The sequence below is a fragment of the Mobula hypostoma genome (genome assembly GCF_963921235.1).
Source record: "Mobula hypostoma chromosome 24 unlocalized genomic scaffold, sMobHyp1.1 SUPER_24_unloc_1, whole genome shotgun sequence".
Taxonomy (NCBI): Eukaryota; Metazoa; Chordata; class Chondrichthyes; order Myliobatiformes; family Myliobatidae; genus Mobula; species Mobula hypostoma.
Window position 1 is genome coordinate 74,679 of NW_026948155.1, and position 23,002 is coordinate 97,680.

General features: G+C 39.7%; 1 protein-coding gene across 5 annotated transcripts in view; it reads left to right on the plus strand.

Annotated features, from left to right (window-relative positions):
• Positions 1-897: 897 nt before the first annotated feature.
• The window catches only part of LOC134341308 (N-acetyllactosaminide beta-1,3-N-acetylglucosaminyltransferase 3-like), a 74,654-nt gene continuing 52,549 nt past the window's right edge, over positions 898-23,002 (plus strand). For 2 of the 5 annotated variants that reach the window (XM_063039187.1, XM_063039190.1), the window contains exons 1-2: positions 898-1,534; positions 11,722-11,857. The gene's annotated coding sequence lies outside the window, so the exon portion shown is untranslated. The remainder of the gene's footprint in view (positions 1,535-11,721; positions 11,858-23,002) is intronic. The other 3 variants (XM_063039186.1, XM_063039188.1, XM_063039189.1) reach the window with 2 other exon arrangements.

A 23,002-nucleotide genomic window follows, 5' to 3' on the forward strand; every position in this document is an offset into this window, starting at 1 on the left:
ACAAATTTAAACTTATCTCCTATTAAAGCCCTATTATTACCTGCAGCTGTTTGCAATGTCCTTATAGATTTGCTCTTCTAATTCTCGGAGAATTTTGGGTTGCTTGTAGTACAATCCCATCAAAGCCATCATCACCACCTTATTTCAACAGTCTAACCATACAGTTACACTGTACAGGAATATCCTCACTAGGTATCACCATGTCACTCTTCCTAATGAAGAATACATCATCTCCTCCTCGGTTTACACCCCCCCCCCCCATCATGCCTGTAGCATTTTTATCCCATCATGTCTTGCATTCTAGCCGCTCCCCTGGCAGCACGTTCCAGGCAGCCACCACTCGGCGTTGAAAAAAATTACCTCATAAATTTCTAATATTTTCTCTCTCACCTTAAATGTATGTTCTCTATTATTTACATTTCCACGCTGTGAAAATGACTCTTGACTATGACTTTAATAGTTTTATAAACTCCTATCAGATTGCACCTCAGCAGCCACTACTCCAGAGAAAACAAACCCAAGTTTGTTCAATCACACAAAAAGAGCGACTGGGCAATGCAATGTGTCAGAAGAAAGTTAGTGTTTTTCAAAAAACAAATCCCACTCCGAAGTCATGTTTTGGGTTGAGTCGACTGAGAGGTGTTGTTCCTCAATTTTACTGCGCCAGTCCAGAAGATCAGATAGAAATAAGTTAAAAAGCTGCAAGACTCAGCTTCTCCAATGTTGCTTAGCTGATTTTTTTTAAAGTAAGAGAACAGGCCAATTCTTCCGGACATCCTCGTTCAGTTTTCTGGGCGACTGGGCATGCCCCACAGTTTTATCGTAAATAGCACATTTCCTTTTATTGCCTCCCCCACTAATCCTATTTCTTACGTATCCTCTTCTGAGATATGGAGGACTAGTTCTTTCTCCACCGATGCTGTAGGAGATACTACAATTACAAACAAAATAAAATCTGCGGACGTCTGTCGGAGATACTAACCGTTTTCTATGTTTCTATGTTTTCAATTTTGTTTTGAAAAGAATCGGCATCAGATTTTTTTCGCTCATTTTCATTTCAAGGAAGTATAAACTCTTGTTTTAAGGGATATACCGGCATTGGATGATTAACTGAGGTGAAACTCAGAGCACGGTTGGAACCGACTCTATGAAGCCAGGGTAACTACAAAACGTAAGATTTCAGAAAATTTTTCGAAAGCTCTTTTTACTTCCTCCTGCTCTTCGCTTTCGTTTTCTCTTTCACGCTGTGCCACAAGTATAAGACAATATTTTGATTGGTATTGCTGGTTTAAAAATTAAACTCATAACCACTAACGTGAACAGGGAACATTTCGGTGGAACTGTTTTGCGGTTGACCCTCCCAATTAACACATTGAGCTGAGGGAGAAGTGTCACCTGATCCCGCGGGCTTCCTGCGATTATCTACATCAGGAAAAACGAACTGTTTCCGTTGATGGTTCATGAAGAGACACTGCTTATTTTTTTGGAAGCTGCGAGGTGTGACTGGTACCGTTTAGTCGCTCACGGTGCAAAGGTATGAAGTTTACCAATCTTACTCCAAGTTTACCAATCGTTTTGGGCAGAGAGGGGGTGCCTCATTGAATTTGAAAAGTTGAGGATCAAAAGCCGTGTAGACATACGAAAATGTTCCGCCTAAATTCTGAATAGTTAACAGGGAGGCACGAGGAAATGATCGATCGTTTGGCAGGTGAACAAATACTTTCTTAAAGAGTTAACGTTTAAAATGAAGGGGCGAGGGAGGAAATTCCAGTTCCTGTCTTGATAGCTAAAGGCAATCCGTTAGTGGGAGAATTCTCAAGTGTAAGGCTCAAAACTCGGAAGTGAAGGACCCAAGAAATGGTGAGAGGTGTAGAGGGTTAATGGAAATTGGGAAAGAGACCAGCCAACATTTGACTCAAACAGTACCATTGAAATTAATTGCTGACAGAATGGGGGACATTGTAGATCAGTGTACTCTGGACAATGGTGAAACAACAGGACATGTGATTTATGATTTGGGGCAGAAGAGATTAGAGGAATGTGCAAGTACTCCTTTTTGGACTGTTTCAAATGCCCTACCTGCCAATAAAGTATTTGGAAAAAATAGCAATGATTTTTATCAGTGCAAGGCTACAGACGAGGACAGAATATGTTATAAAGTCCTATATTCGTTCGTAAGCAGACAATAATAAAAGTACAGCATCCCCCCTCCCCCTCCCCAGGTACTTACCTCCAATCACCTTAAAATTATGCCCTCTCCTATTAACCATTGACACCTTGTGAAAAGAGGTGCTGGCTGTCCACTCTGTCTATTCCTCTTATCATATTGTACAGCTCTATCAAGTCACCTTTCATTCTTCCTCATTCCACAGAGAAATGCCCCAACCTGCTCAACCTTTCCTCATCAGGCATGCAGGCAGCATACTGGTAAATTTCCTCTGCACCCTCTCTAAAGCTTTCATATCTGTCCTATCATGAGGTGATCAAAACTGAACACCATACTCCAAGTATGGTCCAAGCAGAGCATTATAGAACTGTAACATTACCTCAGGGATTTTGAACTCAATCCTCCAACTAAGAAAGGCCAACGCACCACATGTCTCATTGCAATGGGATGTTCATAGGAGGCAGAGCTGGGCTGAGAAATGACTGGTGGATGTTCAGTGCTGAAACATGTGAATTGATACACTTTAGAAGGCAGAGTGTTCTGTTGACGACAAGTTTTTTGGCAGTGTGCAGGGACAGAGGGATCTTATGGCCCTAACACTCACACAATTGATAGGGTTGTTAAGAAAGTGTATGATGTGTTGAACTTCAATAGCTGGATTGAGTTCAAAAGTCATGAGGTAATGTTGCAGCTCTATGGCACTCGACCACACGGAATATTGTGTTCTGTTCTAGAGTGTAGACCGGTACAGCACAGGAGCAGGACCTTCAGCCCACAAAGTTGTGCTGATTCATTTAAATTAGTCATCAAATGGTTAACTAAACTAATCAATTCTGTTTACATAATTTCCACCTCCTTCTATTCAGGAGCCACTGCAGTGTTCGGGTCAGTGTAACACTGTTGCATATCGGGGTGTGGGGGGCAGTCGGAATCTGAGTTCAATGCTGGCATTCTCTATAAGAAGTCTTAGTACGTCCTTCCTGTGGATTGTGTTGGTTTTCTCTGGGTGCTCTGCTTTCCTCCCACAGTCCAAAGACATACCAGGTAGGTTAATTGATCATTTGTCCCATGATTAGATTAGGGCTAAATTGGGTTGTTGGGGTTTGCTGGTCAGTGCGTCTGAAAGGGCCGGATGGGCCTATTACATTTTCCTCGCATCCATGTATCAACCTATCTCTTAAAAATCCCTAATGTTTGTGCCTCTACCACCACCCTAGGCAGTGCATTCCAGGCGCACATCTTTCTGTGTTTATATATTAAAAAAAAACTTGCCCTCACATCTCCTTTGAAATTACCCCCTCTCATCTTAAATTAATGCTTTCTGGTCATAGTCACAGAGAGGTACAGAACAGAAACAGGACCTTTGGCCCACCTAGACCATTTAAACTGCCTATTCCCATTGACATACGCCAGGACCGTAGCCCTCCATATCCTGACTATCCATGTACCTATCCAAAATTCTCTTAAGCGTTGTAATCGAGCTTACATGCACCACTTGTGCTGACAGCTCATTCCATGCTCTCACTTCTTCTCTGAGTGAAGAAATTGGCCCTCATGTTCCCCTTAAACTTCTCACATTTAACCCTTAACCCATGACCTCCAGTTGTATACTCCCCCAACCTCAGTGGAAAAAGCCTGCTTGCATTAACCCTGTACACCTCGTAATGTTGTAGAACTCTTTTTAAATCTTTTTATTAAATAAGTATACAAAAAGGTAAGCCATATAGACACTAATACATTGTTAGAATATAATAAAATTACAGAAGATATTAATACAAAAAAAACTACAAACAATGTAATTTAAACATAACATACCAAGGTAACATAATAGTATACTAATTTTATATATATATCAATAGAGAAAAAGAAAAAACCCACCGTGCAACTAACTAAAAGCAAAGCAAAGCAATGGGCTAACTTGAAACCAAACAGAGTTAAACTTAAAATCACGTCCTCAATCCCGACCTCCATTAAAAACAGTAAAAAAACAAGAAGGGTATATATTACATTAAATGAAAATATTGAATAAAAGATCTCCAAGTCTGTTCAAATTTAAATGAGGAGTCATAAAGATTGCTTCTAATTTTCTCCAGATTCAAGCATAATATCGTCTGAGAAAACCAAAAAAAGGTAGTTGGAGCATTAAGCTCTTTCCAATGTTGTAAGATACATCTTTTCGCCATTAAAGTAAGAAATGCAATCATTCTACAGGCTGAAGGGGAGAGATTACTGGAAATTTTAGGTAGTCCAAAGATAGCAGTAATAGGGTGAGGAGAGATATCTATATTCAATACCTTGGAGATAATATTAAAAATGTCTCTCCAAAAAGTTTCCAAAGTAGGGCAAGACCAAAGCATATGAGTTAAAGAGGCTATCTGCCCCGGACATCTATCACAAAAAGGATTAATATAAGAATAAAAGCGCGCTAACTTATCTTTGGACATATGTACTCTATGAACAACTTTAAATTGAATTAGGGAATGTTTAGCACAGATAGAGGAAGTATTGACTAATTGTAAAATCTGCCCCCAGTCATCCACAGAAATGGTAAACCCCAATTCCTGTTCCCAATCTACCCTAATCTTATCAAATGGAGCTTTCCTAAGTTTCATAATAATATTATAAATCATAGCCGATGCACCTTTCTGACATGGATTAAGGTTGATTATAGTATCTAAAATGTATGTAGGAGGAAGCATTGGAAAGGAAGAAAGTATAGTACTTAGAAAATTTCTAACTTGTAGATATCTAAAAAAATGTATTCTTGATAAGTTATATTTATTAGATAATTGTTCAAAAGACATAAGGGAACCATCTAAAAATAAATCCAAAAACCGTGAAATACCCTGAGTCTTCCAAGTTTGAAAAGCACGATCCGTAAAAGAGGGAGGAAAAAATATGTTACCTAAAATAGGAATCGCTAACCCAAATTGATTAAGATCAAAAAATTTTCTGAATTGAAACCAAATACGCAAGGTATATTTAACTATCGGGTTAGACACCTGTTTAAGGCGTTTCCAATCAAAAGGAAGAGAGGAACCTAAAATAGAGCCAAGTGTAAAACCCTGAACAGATTGTAATTCCAATACTACCCATTTAGGAATGGATAGTATATCCTGGTCCAGTAACCAGAATTTCATATGTCGAATATTAATTGCCCAATAATAAAATCTAAAGTTAGGTAATGCTAAGCCTCCATCTCTCTTAGCTTTCTGTAAATGTATTTTACCCAGTCTCGGGTTTTTATTCTGCCAAATAAATGAAGAAATTTTAGAGTCAACTTTGTCAAAAAAAAGATTTTGGAACAAAGATTGGTAATGCCTGAAATATATATAAAAATTTTGGCAAAAAAAACATCTTAACTGCATTAATACGACCAATCAAAGTTAAATATAAAGGAAACCATTTAGATGAAAGTTGAGTAATATGGTCTATTAATGGTAAAAAGTTAGTCTTAAATAAATCTTTGTATTTACAAGTAATTTTAATCCCAAGATATGAAAAATAATTATTAATCAATTTAAATGGAAATTTATAATATAAGGGAAGTTGTTTATTAATCGGAAAGAGTTCACTCTTACTAAGATTTAATTTATAACCTGAAAAAAGACCAAATTGTGCTAATAACTCTAAAACAGCCGGGATGGATTTTTGAGGATTAGAAATATATAAAAGTAAATCATCAGCATAGAGTGATAATTTATGGGACTTTAAGCCCCGAGTTATCCCAGTAATATTTGGAGATTCTCGAATGGCAATTGCAAGAGGTTCCAATGCAATATCAAATAATAAGGGACTCAGAGGACAGCCTTGTCGAGTACCTCGAAAAAGAGGGAAAAAAGGTGAACTTAAAGAGTTAGTACGGACCGAGGCCACAGGAGAATAATATAAGAGTTTAATCCAGGATATAAATTTCGAGCTGAAAGTAAACCTTTCAAGCACCTTAAATAAATAAGGCCATTCTACTCTATCAAAAGCTTTCTCGGCATCTAAAGAGATAACACACTCAGGAACATTTTGTGAGGGAGTATAAACGATATTTAACAGTGTACGAATATTATAAAAAGAGTAACGACCTTTAATAAAACCCGTTTGGTCTTCCGAAATAATAGAGGGAAGTACTTTTTCTAATCTATTTGCTAATAACTTAGAAAAAACTTTAGAATCAACATTTAATAAAGATATTGGTCTATAAGATGCACATTGAGCAGGATCTTTATCCTTCTTTAATATTAAAGAGATTGACGCTCTATTAAAAGATTCAGGAAGTTTACCAAGTTTCAATGAAGCCTCAAAAACCCTACAGAGCCAAGGGATTAATGAAGGAGCAAAACATTTATAAAATTCTACGGTAAACCCATCAGGGCCAGGAGCTTTCCCCAAATTCATAGAGAAAATAACATTCTTAATCTCATCCATGGTAATAGGAGTATCTAACATAGAAGCCATATCCTGTGAAATCTCAGGGAAGTCTAAATTATCTAAAAAATCATTCATGTATTTAGAATCTCGAGGAGACTCTGATTGATATAAGGAAGAGTAAAAATCACAGAAGGTTTGATTAATCCCCACATGATCAAGTATTAGTCGATCATTTTGGTTATAAATCTGATTAATTTGAGATTTAGCATAATTAGACTTCAATTGATTAGCCAACAGTTTGCCAATTTTGTCACTGTGTACATAAAATTCACTTCTTGTTTTCTTTAATTGGTTTACAATCGAGGACGAGAGTAATAAACTGTGTTCCATTTGAAGTTCAGTTCTTTGTTTATATAACTCCTCAGAAGGAGCTATAACATATTTCTTATCAATTTCCTTAATCTTGTCCACAATTACCAACTCCTCCTGCTTCTGCTTCTTCCTCAAAGCAGCAGAATACGAGATAATCTGACCACGAATATAAGCTTTAAAAGTATCCCAAAGAGTGTTAACAGAAATATCCTCTGTATGGTTAATTGTAAAAAAAAAAGATCAATCTGTTCATTCATAAAGTTAACAAAGTCCGAGTCCTGAAGCAACAGCGAATTAAAACGCCATTGTCTATTATTTTGTATATTGGCCAGAATTTTAATAGAAAGCTTAAGTGGAGCATGATCCGAAATGGTTATAGAATCATAATCACATTTAATCACTGAGGGAATAAGACGAGAATCAATAAAGAAATAGTCAATTCTTGAATAGGAATGATGAACATGTGAAAAAAAAGAAAAATCTTTTTCCTGAGGATGCAAAATGCGCCAAATGTCCGTCGACCCAGAATCAGAAAGAAATGAATTAATCAAAGTTGCAGATTTATTAGGTAAGGTCCGTAAAGGAGCCGAACGGTCCAAAGCTGGAGACAAACAGGTATTAAGATCTCCGCCCCAGATCAATGAAAACTCATTCAAATTCGGAAACTGATTAAATAATGATTTATAAAATTCCGGACAATCCATGTTAGGAGCATAAACATTAACCAAAACTACTTTTTTATTAAATAGTAAACCACTAACCAATAGAAATCTACCATTCGGATCAGAAATAATATCATGTTGTATAAAAGTAACTGAGGAGTCTATAAAAATAGAGACGCCTCGAATCTTAGCATTGGAGTTCGAATGAAACTGTTGTCTCTTCCAGAATTTAAAAAAACATAGTCTGTCCCCCCTCCGCACATGGGTCTCTTGTAGTAATGTTGTAGAACTCAACCAAATCTCCTCTCAATCTTTTGCCATTCTTTCTTTGTAATCTATTTTTTATTGAAGTTCATCATCAAACAAACATTTCTATTACATGTATTTCAGATACTGTACATATATATCCTATAATATTTGTCACAAATCTCTACATAATATTTATCTGAGGTATACACTTATAGAAAGGAGAGGAAAGAAAGAACAATCAAAAGAAGAAAACTATGTACAGAGTAGGGAGTGATCTTTTTTTTTTACCACATATTCATTGACTTGTGAGAATAAAATCAGGCCTATGAGGTGTTATGTAGTTAAACCATTTTTCCCAGTGTGAATCAAATTGTTCCATCTTATGATTAACAGATGCTGTTATCTTCTCCATTTTGTAAATGTCCATTGTAATTTCCTTCATACATTTAAAGTTGGGCTTCCTGTGATAACCATTTCCTGGTAAGGCTCTTTTTACCAGCCACCAGCAGTATATTCATTAAATATCTCTTTTCAACCATTCTTGAGGTATATACCCAAAATATACGGTCTTGCTCTCTAAGGGTATTTCACATTTAAAGATGTCTTGTAGGGCATTATGTATCCCACTCCAATAGTGTTTGATAACGGGTCGTTCGCAGAAAATATGATAATTGGTTGCATTTTGATTTCCACAATTTCTCCAGCAAACAGGGAGGTTACTATCATAATGGGATTTCTGATAGAGTGTAATAAAATATCTTATCAAGTTTTTCCATCCGAACTCCCTCCATTTCTGTGAACTGGTACACTTCCATTGATACCTCCATATTATTGTCCAGTCTTCTTCAGATATTATTATCAGATATTATTCAGAACAAAGGTTCTGAACTTAAAGCAGGATAACTTTGAAGGTATGAGATGTGAATTAGCTAAGATAGACTGGCAAATGATACTTAAAGGGTTGACGGTGGATATGCAATGACAAGCATTTAAAGATTGCATTGATGAACTACAACAATTGTTCATCCCAGTTTGGCAAAAGAATAAATCAGGGAAGGTAGTGCGCCTGTGGCTGACGAGGGAAATTAAGGATAGTATCAATTCCAAAGAAGAAACATACAAATTAGCCAAAAAAAGCAGCACACCAGAGGACTGGGAGAAATTCAGAGTTCAGCAGAGGAGGACAAAGGGCTTAATTAGGAAAGGGAAAAAAGATTATGAGAGAAGGCTGGCAGGGAACATGAAAACTGACTGTAAAAGCTTTTATAGATATGTGAAAAGAAAAAGATTGGTTAAGACAAATGTACGTCCCTTACAGTCAGAATCAGATGAATTGATCATGGGGAACAAGGACATGGCTGACAAATTAAATAACTACTTTGGTTCTGTCTTCACTAAGTAGGACATTAATAATCTTCCGGAAATAGTAGAGGACTGAGGATCGAGTGAGATGGAGGAACTGAGGGAAATACATGTTAGTAGGGAAGTGGTGTTAGGTAATTTGAAGGGATTGAAGGCAGATAAATCCCCAGGGCCAGATAGTCTGCATCCCAGAGTGCTTCAGGAAGTAGCCCAAGAAATAGTGGATGCATTAGTGATAATTTTTCAAAACTCTTTAGATTCAGGATTAGTAACTGAGGATCGGAGGGTGGCTAATGTAACCCCGCTTTTTAAAAAAAGAGGGAGAGAGAAACTGGGGAATTATAGACCGGTGAGCCTGACATTGGTGGTGGGGAAAATGCTGGAGTCAGTTATCAAAGATTGAATAACAGCACGTTTGGAAAGCGGTGAAATCATCGGACAAAGTCAGCATGGATTTGTGAAAGGAAAATCATGTCTGACGAATCCCATAGAATTTTTTGAGGATGTAACTTGTAGAGTGGATAGGGGAGAACCAGTGGATGTAGTATATTTGGATTTTCAAAAAGCTTTTGACAAGGTCCCACACAGGAGATCAGTGTGCAAACTTAAAGCACACGGTATTGGGGGTATGGTATTGATGTGGATAGAGAATTGGTTGGCAGACAGGAAGCAAAGAGTGGGAATAAACGGGACCTTTTCAGAATGGCAGGCAGTGACTAGTTGGGTACCGCAAGGCTCAGTGCTGGGACCCCAGTTGTTTACAATATATATTCATGACTTAGACGAGGGAATTAAGTAGTAGTAGTAGTCATACTTTATGATCCCAGGGGGAAATTGGTTTTCATTATAGTTGCGCCATAAATAATAAATAGTAATAGAAGCATAAATAGTTAAATAGTAATATGTAAATTATGCCAGTAAATTATGAAATAAGTCCAGGACCAGCCTATCGGCACAGGGTGTCTGACCCTCCAAGGGAGGAGTTGTAAAGTTTGATGGCCACAGGCAGGAATGACTTCCTATGACGCTCTGTGCTGCATCTTGGAGGAACGAGTCTCTGGCTGAATGTACTCCTGTGCCCACCCAGTACATTATGTAGTGGATGGGAGACATTGACCATTGACAAATGCAGCATCTCCAAGTTTGCGGATGACACGAAGCTGGGCAGCAGTGTTAGCTGTAAGGAGGATGCAGGGTGACTTGGATAGGTTAGGTGAGTAGGCAAATTCATGGCAAATGGAGTTAAATGTGGATAAATGTGAGGTTATCCACTTTGGTGTCAAAAACAGGAAAACAGATTATTATCTGAATGGTGGCCAATTAGGAAAAGGGGAGGTGCCATGAGACCTGGGTGTCATTATACACCAGTCATGGAAAGTTGGCATGCAGGTACAGCAGGCGGTGAAAAAGGCGAATGGTATGCTGGCATTCATAGCAAGAGGAATTGAGTACAGGAGCAGGGAGGTTCTACTGCATTTGTACAAGGCCTTGGTGAGACCACACCTAGAGTATTGTGTGCAGTTTTTGTCCCCTAATCTGAGGAAAGACATTCTTGCCATAGAGGGGGTACAAATAAGGTTCACCAGATTGATTCCTGGGATGGCAGGACTTTCATATGATGAAAGACTGGATCGACTAGGCTTATAGTCTCTGGAATTTAGAAGATTGAGGGGGGATCTGATTGAAATGTATAAAATTCTAAAGGGATTGGACAGGCTAGATGCAGGAAGATTGTTCCCGATGTTGGGAAAGTCCAGAATATGGGGTCACAGTTTGAGGATAAAGGGGAAGCCTTTTAGGACCGAAATGAGGAAAAACTTCTTCACACAGAGAGTGGTGAATCTGTGGAATTCTCTGCCACAGGAAACAGTTGAGGCCAGTTCATTGACTATATTTAAGAGGGAGTTAGATATGGCCCTTGTGGCTAAAGGGATCAGGGGGTATGGAGAGAAGGCAGTAATAGGGTTCTGAGTTGGATGATCAGCCATGATTGTAATGAATGGCGGTGCAGGCTCGAAGGGCCGAATGGCCTACTGCACCTATTTTCTGTGTTTCTATATTTCTATCCCTCCTTCCTTCTCCCGTTTTGTTTTAATGTATGAAGTCGAATGTGTTTTAAGATTTGACAAACCCTTATACACACTTGAAATGATTCTACTACTGTTCTCTGAATTACACTAAATGCTTTTCTAAATAGCTCTATCAGACATGTACTTGGTTATATTTTTAACCATCCTATTAACATACTGTCGCATCTGTAAATACCGGTAAAAGTCTTGTTTTTCTAATAGGTGTTTCTTTTTGAGCATTTCAAAACTGAACAGTGATCCTCCTTTCATTATATTGCAAATAGCTGTTATTTCTTTAGCTGTCCCGTCCTTAAATCTAGCATCCAATTTATTCAGCGTAAAATCTGAGTCATATGCATACCATTTAAGAATTGCAATATCTCTCTCTCTCTAGTTTATATTCTTTTATTATCATTTGCCATATTTTAAGCGTCCATTTCACGCACGGGTTATCAATAGTATTTATGTAACTTTGTAGGTTGTATCAGCCAAAATTGCCTGTATGGGGATGGAAAGTATCTTCTCAATGTTTTTCCACTAAGTGCCATATGATGGGTTGCACCAGCGTATCACAGCTCTCAACTGCGCTGCAAAATAATGATCTCTAAGAGAAGGTAGGCCCCATCCTCCCTTTTTCCTTGGCTAATTGCAAAGTTCTGAGACAAACTCTAGGCCTTTTACCTTGCCATATATACCTTGATAGCATCTTGTTCCATTCATTGAATTGATTTTGGTTAATCTCTATTGGTAGGGTCTGAAAGAGATATAGTAGTCTGGGCAGTATATTCATTTTAATAGATTCAATCCTTGAACTGAGACCAAGAAAAGGAATTAGGTTCCATCTTGTTATATCTTCCTTAATTTTTTATATATAGGCTATTTGACAGACTCTGTTTGCCATGCCCAAGGATATCTGTCTTCAATTTCTCATGGTGGGCTATAGTTATATGAAGGTAGTTGGGTTTTATCTATGTTGATCTTGTATCCAGATAATTGGCCATATTGTTCAAAGGATTGCATCAACTTAGGTAAAGAGTATGTTGGCTGCCCTAGATAGTTCAAAATGTCATCCGCGTAACAAGCCAATTTATGCTCTGTCCCTCTAATAGTAATTCTCCGATACCTTCATTTTGTCTGATGTACTGAGCTAATGGTTCCAGATATAATGCGAAGAGTAGTGGTGACCATGCACAACCCTGTCTCATGCCCCTTTCTAGGGTAAAACTATTAGATAAATATCCATTGATTTTAATCCTGGCAGTAGGATTGTCATATAGTGCCTGTATAGTTTTAATAATTGTGTCATGTAGACCAAGTCTATGTAAAACTCTGTAAAGAGAATTCAAATTAACTGAATCAAATGCCTTTTCAGCGTCCACGCTTATCACTATTGCTTCAATTTCATTTTTTTACATGATCCATAATATGAAGTGTCCTTTGTATATTGTCTTGTGTTTGGTGATGTTGTATAAAACCTGTCTGATCATTATGTATCAGTGTGGGTAGAAACTCCTCTAATCATTTGGCCATGATGTAGGTAAATATTTTATAATCCACGTTAAGAACAGATATTGGTCTAAATGACCCACACTCCATTTTATCCTTGCCTTCTTTCGGTATAGCTGAGCTTATCACCTCCTTCAGGCTGGGTGGCATTTGCGCCTTTCTTAGAGCCCAGTTTAGTGTAGGGAGTAAAACAGGAATTAACTCATTTTTAAATTCTTTATACCACTCTGCCATATATCCATCTGATCCTGGTGGCTTGCTTAATTTAAGCCTACTAATTGCAGTTTTTAGTTCAGCTTCAGTTATGTCAGCAGCCATCGTTCTATTTTGTTCTGTGCTTAAAGTGAGTAACTCTAAAGAATTTAAGCTGTCAATTTGGGTTATGCTTCCCCCTGGAACTTTGGAATATAGAGTTTTGTCAAACATGTCAAAAACTTCTTGAACTTCACTTAGCTTATTTTTTTATCACCTTTGTTCTTGGATCCTAATTCTATGAATTGTATTTTCTGCTATTTTTTTCTCAGTTTCCACGCCAGTATTTTCATAGATTTAGATCCACTTTCATAGTGTCTCTGTTTCAGAAACATTAACTTTTTTCCAATTTCTTCTGTAGACACACTATTAATTTCATTCCTAATTTTTTGAATTTCCTGTAGTGTATCCTGTGCAAACTCAATTTGTGTTTTTTTCTAGTTCCTTAAGCTTATTTTGTAATTCCTCTAATGTTTTATTCCTTAATTTTTTCTTATATGAAGATATCGCTATAATTTTCCCTCTTAAGACAGCCTTCAGAGTATTCCATAGAATGGGAGGTGAAACCTCTCCATTATCATTGAATTCTAAGTAAAGATCAATTTCTTTTTTAATTTGTTCCTTAAAATAGGGATCATTGAGTAGACTTGAATTTAGTTTCCAAATAGTATTCTTTGGTTGTAGGTCAAAATCAACAGATAAATATATAGGTGCATGGTCACTTACATCTATTGTCCCAATTCCACAGGTGTTTATTTTGTCTCTATCTTTTCCAAATGTTATGAAATAGTCTATTCTTGTATATATGGATTGGGGGGAAGAATAATGAGTGTAATCCCTTCTGTTGGGGAAAAGGTTCCTCCATATATCAATTAGATCAACATTCTCAAAAAGAGTGTTAACTTACATATGTCAGGACTTTGTTTCATAAGTTTTTCTATTGGAAGAGTCTAACTTTGGTTGTGATTGTAAATTTAAGTCTCCCCCAAATATCAAGAGACCTTCTGTTTCCATTACCATAATATTAGTAATTTTCCGGAGGAAACTAATATCACTTCCTGAGGGTGCGTATATATTCAGTAAAGTAACTGGATTTCCGTTTATATTCCCCCTTACCAGAATATATCTGCCCTCATCTCCCATTTTGAATACTTTTTCAAAATTTAGCTTGCTTGAGATGAGAATAGCAACTACTCTTCTAGGTCCTGATTTTTATGAGGAGAAAAACAAATTAGTGAAGCCCATTCTCTTTAATTTTCCATGCTCATTATCACTTGTGAGTTTCCTGTAAATATACTACATGGGCTTGTTCTTTTTTTCATTTTTGATAGAATTTTACTGTGTTTGATTGGATTTAACAGCCCATTGACATTAAAAGAAATGAATTTTACTTTGTCCTTAGCCATGTGTGTTCATCTGTTAGTATATCATTAAAATTTACAGAATATAACTTAATCAATCTACTCCCTGGACAAGTAAGAGCCAAGAAATGCGAATAATAAAAAAAAAGGTAACGAAGGTGTGATTCCAAGGCTGGGGTCTCTAGATGAACCTGGGTTGAGCTAGAAGAAACGTCTAGCCATGGGGGATAGCCCCTCCTACCTGTGAGTTGAGGGCCCCTGCTGCAGTACCTATAAAAGTAAGTTAAAAAAAATCTATATCCATTACACAGAAATGATTTCCCTGTGTATATCTCCCACGTATATATTCTCATTTAGTTGGGGGAAAAGGAGTGAATGAATGAATAAAAAAAATTGAGTAATATAAAATCCACATTATAATACGTATTTCTTGAGATGGGTATATCACCGTCTATTTTTGCTTCCGTTTAGTTTATCAGCACTTTTAAAGTTAGCCAAACCTTATGGCTCTTCTGGAGGAGGTGAGGACTGTCTTTGGAGAACTCACAGTCTCTTCCTAATATCCTTCTCTCGTCCTCCTCCCAACCCCTGCTTTCTCGGTTCTCTTACTATTTCCCAAGCAGATTGGGATGACTGCTCAGCCAGGCTTTCCCTCAGTCTGACCATGCTAATGGGCAACCCTCTGTTGTTCATGAATCTTCTGCCATTCTAAGGAATACAGTTGTAACTTATTAAATCTTTCCTTATAACTCAGGTCCTCAGATCTGGCAACAGCCTTGTAAATTTTTTCACTACTCTTTCATCCTTATTTACATCTTTCCTGTAGGTAGGTAACCAAAACTGCACACAATACTCCAAAACAGATTTCACCAATGTCTTATACAACTTCAACGTAATATCCCATATTCTGTCAACACACATCAAAGTTGCTGGTGAACGCAGCAGGCCAGGCAGTATCTTTAGGAAGAGGTACAGTCAACGTTTCAGGCCAAGACCCTTCGTCAGGACCTCACTCCTTCGGAACGCTCTGCTCTCCACTCCCTCCGCACTAATCCTAACCTTACTATCATCCGTGTTTGCCATGATGCAGAACTCTTCTTCCGCCGTCTCTGTCTCTGAGCCTACTTCTTCGGCAAGGACTCTTCCACCCCCACCGATGACCCCTTCTCCCGTCTTCAACCCTCCTCTTCTTCATGCACACCCCGCTCTGGTCTTCTGCCTGCTCTGGATCTCTTTATCGCTAACTGCTGACGGGACATCAACCGTCTCGACTTCACCGCACTTTGTTCCCATTCCAACCTCACTCCTTCGGAACGCTCTGCTCTCCACTCCTTCCGCACTAATCCTAACCTTACTATTACAGCAACTTTGTGTGTTGCTTGAATTTCCAGCATCTGCAGAATTCCTGTTGTTTGCATTTTAAAATCCCATATTCTGTACTCAATACATTGATTTAAGAAGGCCAATGTGCCAAAAACTTTCTTTACGACTCTATCTACCTGTGACACCACTTTCAATGAATTATAACCTGTATTTCCAAATTCGTTTGTTCTACCACACTTCTCAGTGCCCTACTGTTAACTGTGCAAGATCTACCCTGGTTGGTCCTACCAAAGTGCAAAACCTTGCACTTCTCTGCTTTAAGTTCCATCTACCATTTTTCAACCCATTTTTCTAGCTGAATCAGATCCCTCGGCAAGTTGTGGTGGCCTTCCTCACTGTCCACTACACTCCTAATCTTGGTGTCATTCTCAAATTTGATGATCCAGTATCATCCAGATTATTGATGTAGATTTCGAACAACAAAGGACACAGTGCCAGTCCTTGTGACATACCACCAGTCACAGGCCTCCTGTCAGAGAGGCATCCCTCTGCTACCACTCTATGGCTTCTCCCACAAAGCCAATATCTAATCCAATTTACTACCGCATCTTGAATGCCAAATGGTTGAATCTTTTGACTAGCCTCCCATGCGGGAGCTTGTCAAATGCTGTGCTAAAGGCCATGTAGACAACATCCACTGCCTTGCCTTCATCCACTTTCCTGGTAACTTCCTTGAAAAACTCTATAAGATTGGTTAGACATTACCTTCCACACACAAAGCCATGCTGACTATCCTTAATCAGTCCATGTCTATCCAAATACTTATATAGCTGGTCTCTTAAACTACCTTCTAATAACATTCCCACAACTGATGTCAGATTCACTGGTCTATAATTTCCTGGTTTTTGTTTAGAAACATAGAAAACCTACAGCACAATCCAGGCCCTTCGGCCCACAAGAGTTGTGCCGAACATCTCCCTACCTTAGAAATTACTACGCTTACCTATAGCCCTCTATTTTACTAAACTCCATGTACCTATCTAAAAGTCTCTTAAAAGACCAGATCGTATCCGCCTCCACCACCGTTGCCGGCAGCCCATTCGACGCACTCACCACTCTCTGAGTAAAAAAACTTACCCCTGACATCTCCTCTGTAACTACTCCCCAGCATCTTAAACCTGTGTCTTCTTGTGGCAACCATTTGGTGGTGTTGTAGATTGTGTAGAGGATTGTCAAAGATTGCAGAGAGACATTGATAGGATGCAGAAGTGGGCTGAGAAGTGGCAGATGGAGTTCAACCTGGAGAAGTGTGAGGTGGTACACTTTGGAAGGACAAACTCCAAGGCAGAGTACAAAATAAATGGCAGGATACTTGGTAGTGTGGAGGAGCAGAGGGATCTCAGGGTACATGTCCACAGATCCCTGAAAGTTGCCTCACAGGTGGATAGGGTAGTTAAGAAAGCTTATGGGGTGTTAGCGTTCATAAGTCGAGGGATAGAGTTTAAGATTCGCGATGTAATGATGCAGCTCTATAAAACTCTGGTTAGGCCACACTTGGGGTATTGTGTCCAGTTCTGGTCACCTCACTACAGGAAGGATGTGGAAGCATTGGAAAGGGTACAGAGGAGATTTACCAGGATGCTGCCAGGTTTAGAAAGTATGCATTATGATCAGAGATTAAGGGAGCTAGGGCTTTACTCTTTGGAGAGAAGGAGGATGAGAGGAGACATGATAGAGGTGTACAAGATAATAAGAGGAATAGATAGAATGGATAGCCAGTGCCTCTTCCCCAGGGCACCACTGCTCAATACAAGAGGACATGGCTTTAAGGTAAGGGGTGGGAAGTTCAAGGGGGATATTAGAGGAAGGTTTTTCACTCAGAGTGGTTGGTGCGTGGAAGGCACTGCCTGAGTCAGTGGTGGGGGCAGATACACTAGTGAAGTTTAAGAGACTACTAGACAGGTATATGGAGGAATCTAAGGTGGGGGCTTATATGGGAGGCAGGGTTTGAGGGTCGGCACAACACTGAGGGCCGAAGGGCCTGTACTGTGCTGTACTATTCTATGTTCTATGTTCTATTTCAGCCCTGGGAAAAAGCCTCTGACTATCCACACAATCAATGCCTCTCATCATCTTATACACCTCTATCAGGTCACCTCTCATCCTCCGTCGCTTCAAGGAGAAAAGGCTGAGTTCACTCAACCTATTCTGATAAGGAATGCTCCCCAATCCAGACAACATCCTTGTAAATCTCCTCTGCACAGTTTCTATGGCTTCCACATCCTTCCTGTAGTGAGGCGACCAGAACTGAGCACAGTACTCCAAGTGGGGTCTGACCAGGGTCCTATATAGCTGCAAAATTACCTCTCGGCTCCTAAATTCAATTCCACAATTGAAGAAGGCCAATACACCGTACGCCTTCTTAACCACAGAGTCAACGTGCACAGCTGCTTTGAGTTCCCTATGGACTCGGACCCCAAGATCCCTCTGATCCTCCACACTGCCAAGAGTAAACCTTCTGAAGAAATATAGACACTGGCGTGCTTTCTTGGCCACAGCTTCACAGAGGCTGGACCAGGACCAATTGTTGGTGATATTTACGTCTCGCAACATGAAGTTTTCAACCAGTTATATCTCACATTTTCCAGCGTCATAGTCTTTCAAGTTAACAAGAGTGAACTAAATAAATTTTAAAACAATAAAGTGTTTGAAATGTTGGAGAGAGTTCGGAGCCAGGATGCTGCCTGGATTAAAGAGCATGACTTATGAGGAAAGGTTGAGCAAGCTCAAACTTTTCTCTTTGGAGCAAGGAGAACAAGAGGTATACAAGATGATAAGAGACATTGATCGAATGGACTGCAAATATGGTAAATGCACAGCAGGTCGGGCAGCATCTTTAGAAACAGGAACAGATAAAGATTAAAGATTAACTATACTTGTTATATATGCATCAGTGTAATGTACCAATGGCATCAAATCAGATCAGTAAGGATTAGTGGTTTCCTCTTGCATTCCAAAAATGTATGTGTTAGCGTTATGTTTAGTAAGTAGTAGGCATGGTATGTTGGCACTGGAGGCTGACGGACGACCTGTTAGGAGCCTTTTTAAACAGTGGACCAACGTTGGCTATCCTCCAATCCTCTGGTACCACTCCTGTTGCTAAGGATGTTTTAAATACCTCTGCTAGGGCCCAGGCAATTTCTGCACTTGCCTCCCGTAGAGTCCGAGGGAGCACCTTGATAGGCCCAAGGGATTGATCCACCCTGATTTGCCTCAGGGTAGCAAATTTCTCTTCCTCTGCAATCTGTACAGGGTCCATGAAGTTGATGCTACTTTGCTTCCCCTCTGTAAACTCTGTAACTGTCTCCTGAGTAAATACAAATTAAAAAAAATTATTTAAGATCTCCCCCATCTGTTTTGGCTCCACAATGATTGCTTCTTGTCCCTTGCAATCCTCTTGCTCCGAACATAACTGTAGACTCCCTCAGGATTCTCCATCACCTCATCTGTGAGAGCAACTTCATGCCTTTTTTAAGCCTTCTTGCTTTCTTTCCTTGTACTCCATCAGAATCTCATTATTTCCTACCTGTCAATATCTGCTGGGCACCTCCTTTATTTTTTTTTCTTTTAACCAGGACTTCAATATCTCTTGAAAACCAAGGTTCCCTACTCTTGTTATCTTTACCTTTTATTTTGACAGGCAGATACGAGTTTCATACTCTCAAATTTTAATTTTTGAAGGCTTCCCACTTTGCAAGTACAGGTTTGCCAGAAAACATCCTGTCCTAATCCATACTTGCCAGACCATCAGAATTGACCTTTCTCAAATTAGAATCTCAACCTGTAGACCAGACCTGTCTTTTTGTAGATTTACTTTGAACTAATGCCATTGTGGTCACCAGATGCAAACGTTTCCCGACACAAACTTCTGTCACCTGCCCTGTCTGATTCACAAACAGAAGATCAAGTGTTATACATGCTCTTGTTGGGATTTCTATATGTTGTTGAAGGAAACTTTCCTGAACACATTTGACAAACTCTATCCCATTTAGTACTTTTACAGTATGGGAATTCCAGTCAATATGTGGAAAGTTAAAATCACTTACTGTAACAACCTTGTGTTTCTTGCAACAGTCTGTGATCTCTTTACAAATAGAGAATGCTTGCAGGCAGTGTGAGAGGGAGGATGATAGAGAAGGGATGCACTCAGACTGATGGTTTGAGATGTGTCTATTTTAATGCAAGGAGTATCATGAACAAGGCGGATGAGCTTGGAGTGTAGATCAATACTTGGAGCTATGATGTTGTGGCCATTACAGAGACTTGGATGGCTCAGGGGCAGGAATGGCTACTTAGAGTGCCAGGCTTTAGATGTTTCAGAAGGGACAGGGAGGGAGGCAAAAGAGGTGGGAGCGTGGCACTGCTGATCAGAGATAGTGTCACGGCTGCAGAAAAGGAGGAATTCATGGAGGGATTGTCGACTGAGTCTCTGTGGGTAGAAGTTAGGAACAGGAAGTGGTCAATAACTCTACTGTGTGTTTTTTATAGACCACCCAATAGTAACAGGGACATTGAGGAGCAGATAGGAAGCCCTTCTACAATGGTCTTATTACAACAGGGTTGTCATGATAGGGGATTTTAGTTTCCCAAATATTGACTGGCATCTCCCAAGGGCAAGGGGTTTAGATGGGGTGGAGTTTGTTAGGTGTGTTCAGAAAGATTTCTCGACACAATATGTAGATAAGCCTACAAGAGGAGAGGCTGCACTAGATTTGGTATTGGGAAATGAACCTGGTCAGGTATCAGGTCTCTCAGTGGGAGAGCATTTTGGAGATAGTGATCACAATTCTATCTCCATTACCATAGCATTGGAGAGAGATAGGAACAGACAAGTTAGGAAGATGTTTAATTGAAGTAAAGGGGAAATATGAAGCTATCAGGCAGGAACTTGGAAGCATAAATTGAGAAAAGATGTTCTCAGGGAAATGTATGGCAGAAATGTGCCAAATGTTCAGGGGATACTTGTGTGGTGTTCTGTATAGGTGCGTTCCAATGAGACAGGGTACAGGAACCATGGTGTAGAAAGGCTGTTGAAAATCTAGTCAAGAAGAAAAGAAAAGCTTATGAAAGGTTCAAAAAACTAGGTAATGATAGCGAGCTAGAGAATGATGAGGCTAGCAGGAAGGAGCTTAAGAATAAAATTAGGAGAGCCAGAAGGGGCCATGAGAAGGCCTTTGGCAAGCAGGATTAAGGCAAACCCCAGAGCATTCTACAAGTACATGAAGAGGATAAGACATGAGAGAATAGGACGAGTCAAGTGTGACAGTGGAAAAGTGGATATGGAACCGGAAGAGGTAGTGGGGGTACTTAATGAATACTTTGCTTCAGTATTTACGACAGAAAAGGATCTTGGTGATTGTAAGAATCTTTTACAGCACACTGAAAAGCTTGAGCATATAGACAGTAAGAAAGGGGATGTGATGGAGCTTTTAGAAAGCACCAAGTTGGATAAGTCACCAGGACCGGACAAGATAAACCCCAGGCTACTGTGGGACGTGAGAGAGGAGATTGCTGAGCCTCTGGCAGTGATTTTTGCATCATCAAGTTCTGGAGGATTGGAGGTTTGCAGATGTTGTTCCCTTATTCAAGAAAGGGAGTAGAGATAGCCCAGCAAATTATAGTCCAGTGAGTCTTACTTCAGTGGTTGGTAAGTTGATGGAGAAGATCCTGAGAGGCAGGATTTATAAACATTTGGAGAGGCATGATATGATTAGGAATAGTCAGCATGGCTTTGTCAAAGGCAGGCCACGCCTTACGAGTCTGATTGAATTTTTTGGGGATGTGACTAAACACATTGATGAAGGTAGCGTAGTAGATGTAGTGTATATAGATTTCAGCAAGGCATTTGATAAGGTACCCCATGCAAGGCTTATTGAGAAAGTAAGGAGGCATGGGATCCAAGGGGACCTTGCTTTGTGGAACCAGAATTGTCTTGCCCTCAGAAGGCAAAGAGTGGTTGTAGATGAGTCATATTCTGCATGGAGGTCAGCAACCAGTGATCTCAAGGATCTGTTCTGGGACCCTTCTCTTCGAGATTTTTATAAGTGACCTGGATGAGGAAGTGGAGGGATGGGTTAGTAAATTTGCTGATGACACAAAGTTTGGGGGTGTTGTGGATACTGTGCAGGGCTGTCAGAGGTTACAGCGGGACATCAATGGGATGCAAAACTGGGCTGAGAAGTGGCAGATGGAGTTCAACCCAGATAAGTGTGAGGTGGTTCATTTTAGTAGGTCAAATATGATGGCAGAATATAGTATTAATGGTAAGACTCTTGGCAGTGTGAAGGATCAGAGGGATCTTGGGGTCCGAGTCCACAGAACACTCAAAGTTGCTACACAGGTTGACTCTGTGGTTAAGAAGGCATACGGTGCATTGACCTTCATCAATTGTGGGATTGAATTCAAGAGCCGAGAGATATTGAAACAGCTATATAGGACCCTGGTCAGACACCACTTGAAGTACTGTGCTCAGTTCTGGTCACCTCATACAGGAAGGATGTGGAAACTATACAAAGAGTGCAGAAGAGATTAACGAGGATGTTGCCTGGATTGAGGAGCATGGCTTATGAGAATAGGTTGAGTGAACGTGTCCTTTTCTCCTTGGAACAACAGAGGATGAGAGGTGACCTGATAGAGGCGTATGAGATGATGAGAGGCATTGATCGTATGGATAGTCAGGGGCTTTTCCCCAGGGCTGAAATGGCTTATACAAAAGGGCACAGTTCTAAGTTGCTTGGAAATAAGTACAGAGAGATGTCAGGGGTAATTTTTTTTTTACTCAGAGAGTGGTAAGTGCATGGAATGGGCTACCGGCAACGGTGGTGGAGGCGGATACGATAGGGTCTTTTGAGAGACTCCTGGATAGGTACGTGGAGCTTAGAAAAATAGAGGGCTATGGGTAACCTTAGGTAATTTCTAAGGTAAGTACAGCATTGTCAGCCGAAGGACCTGTATTGTGCTGTAGGTTTTTAATGTTTCTTTACAAATTTGTTGCTCTAAGTCCCTAGGACTATTGGGTGGTCTGTAATATAGCCCCGTTAAGGAGGAATTTTGTTAGCCAGAGAGTGATGAAGCTGTGGAATGCTCTGTTTCAGATTGCGGTGGAGGCCAAGTCCGTACGTATATTTAAGGCGGAAGTGGATCATTTCCTGATTGATCAGGGCATCAAAATATATGCCAAGCAGGCAGGTGTATGGGGTTGAGTGGGATCCGGGATCAGTCATGATGGAATGACAGAGAAAATTCGATGGGCTGAAT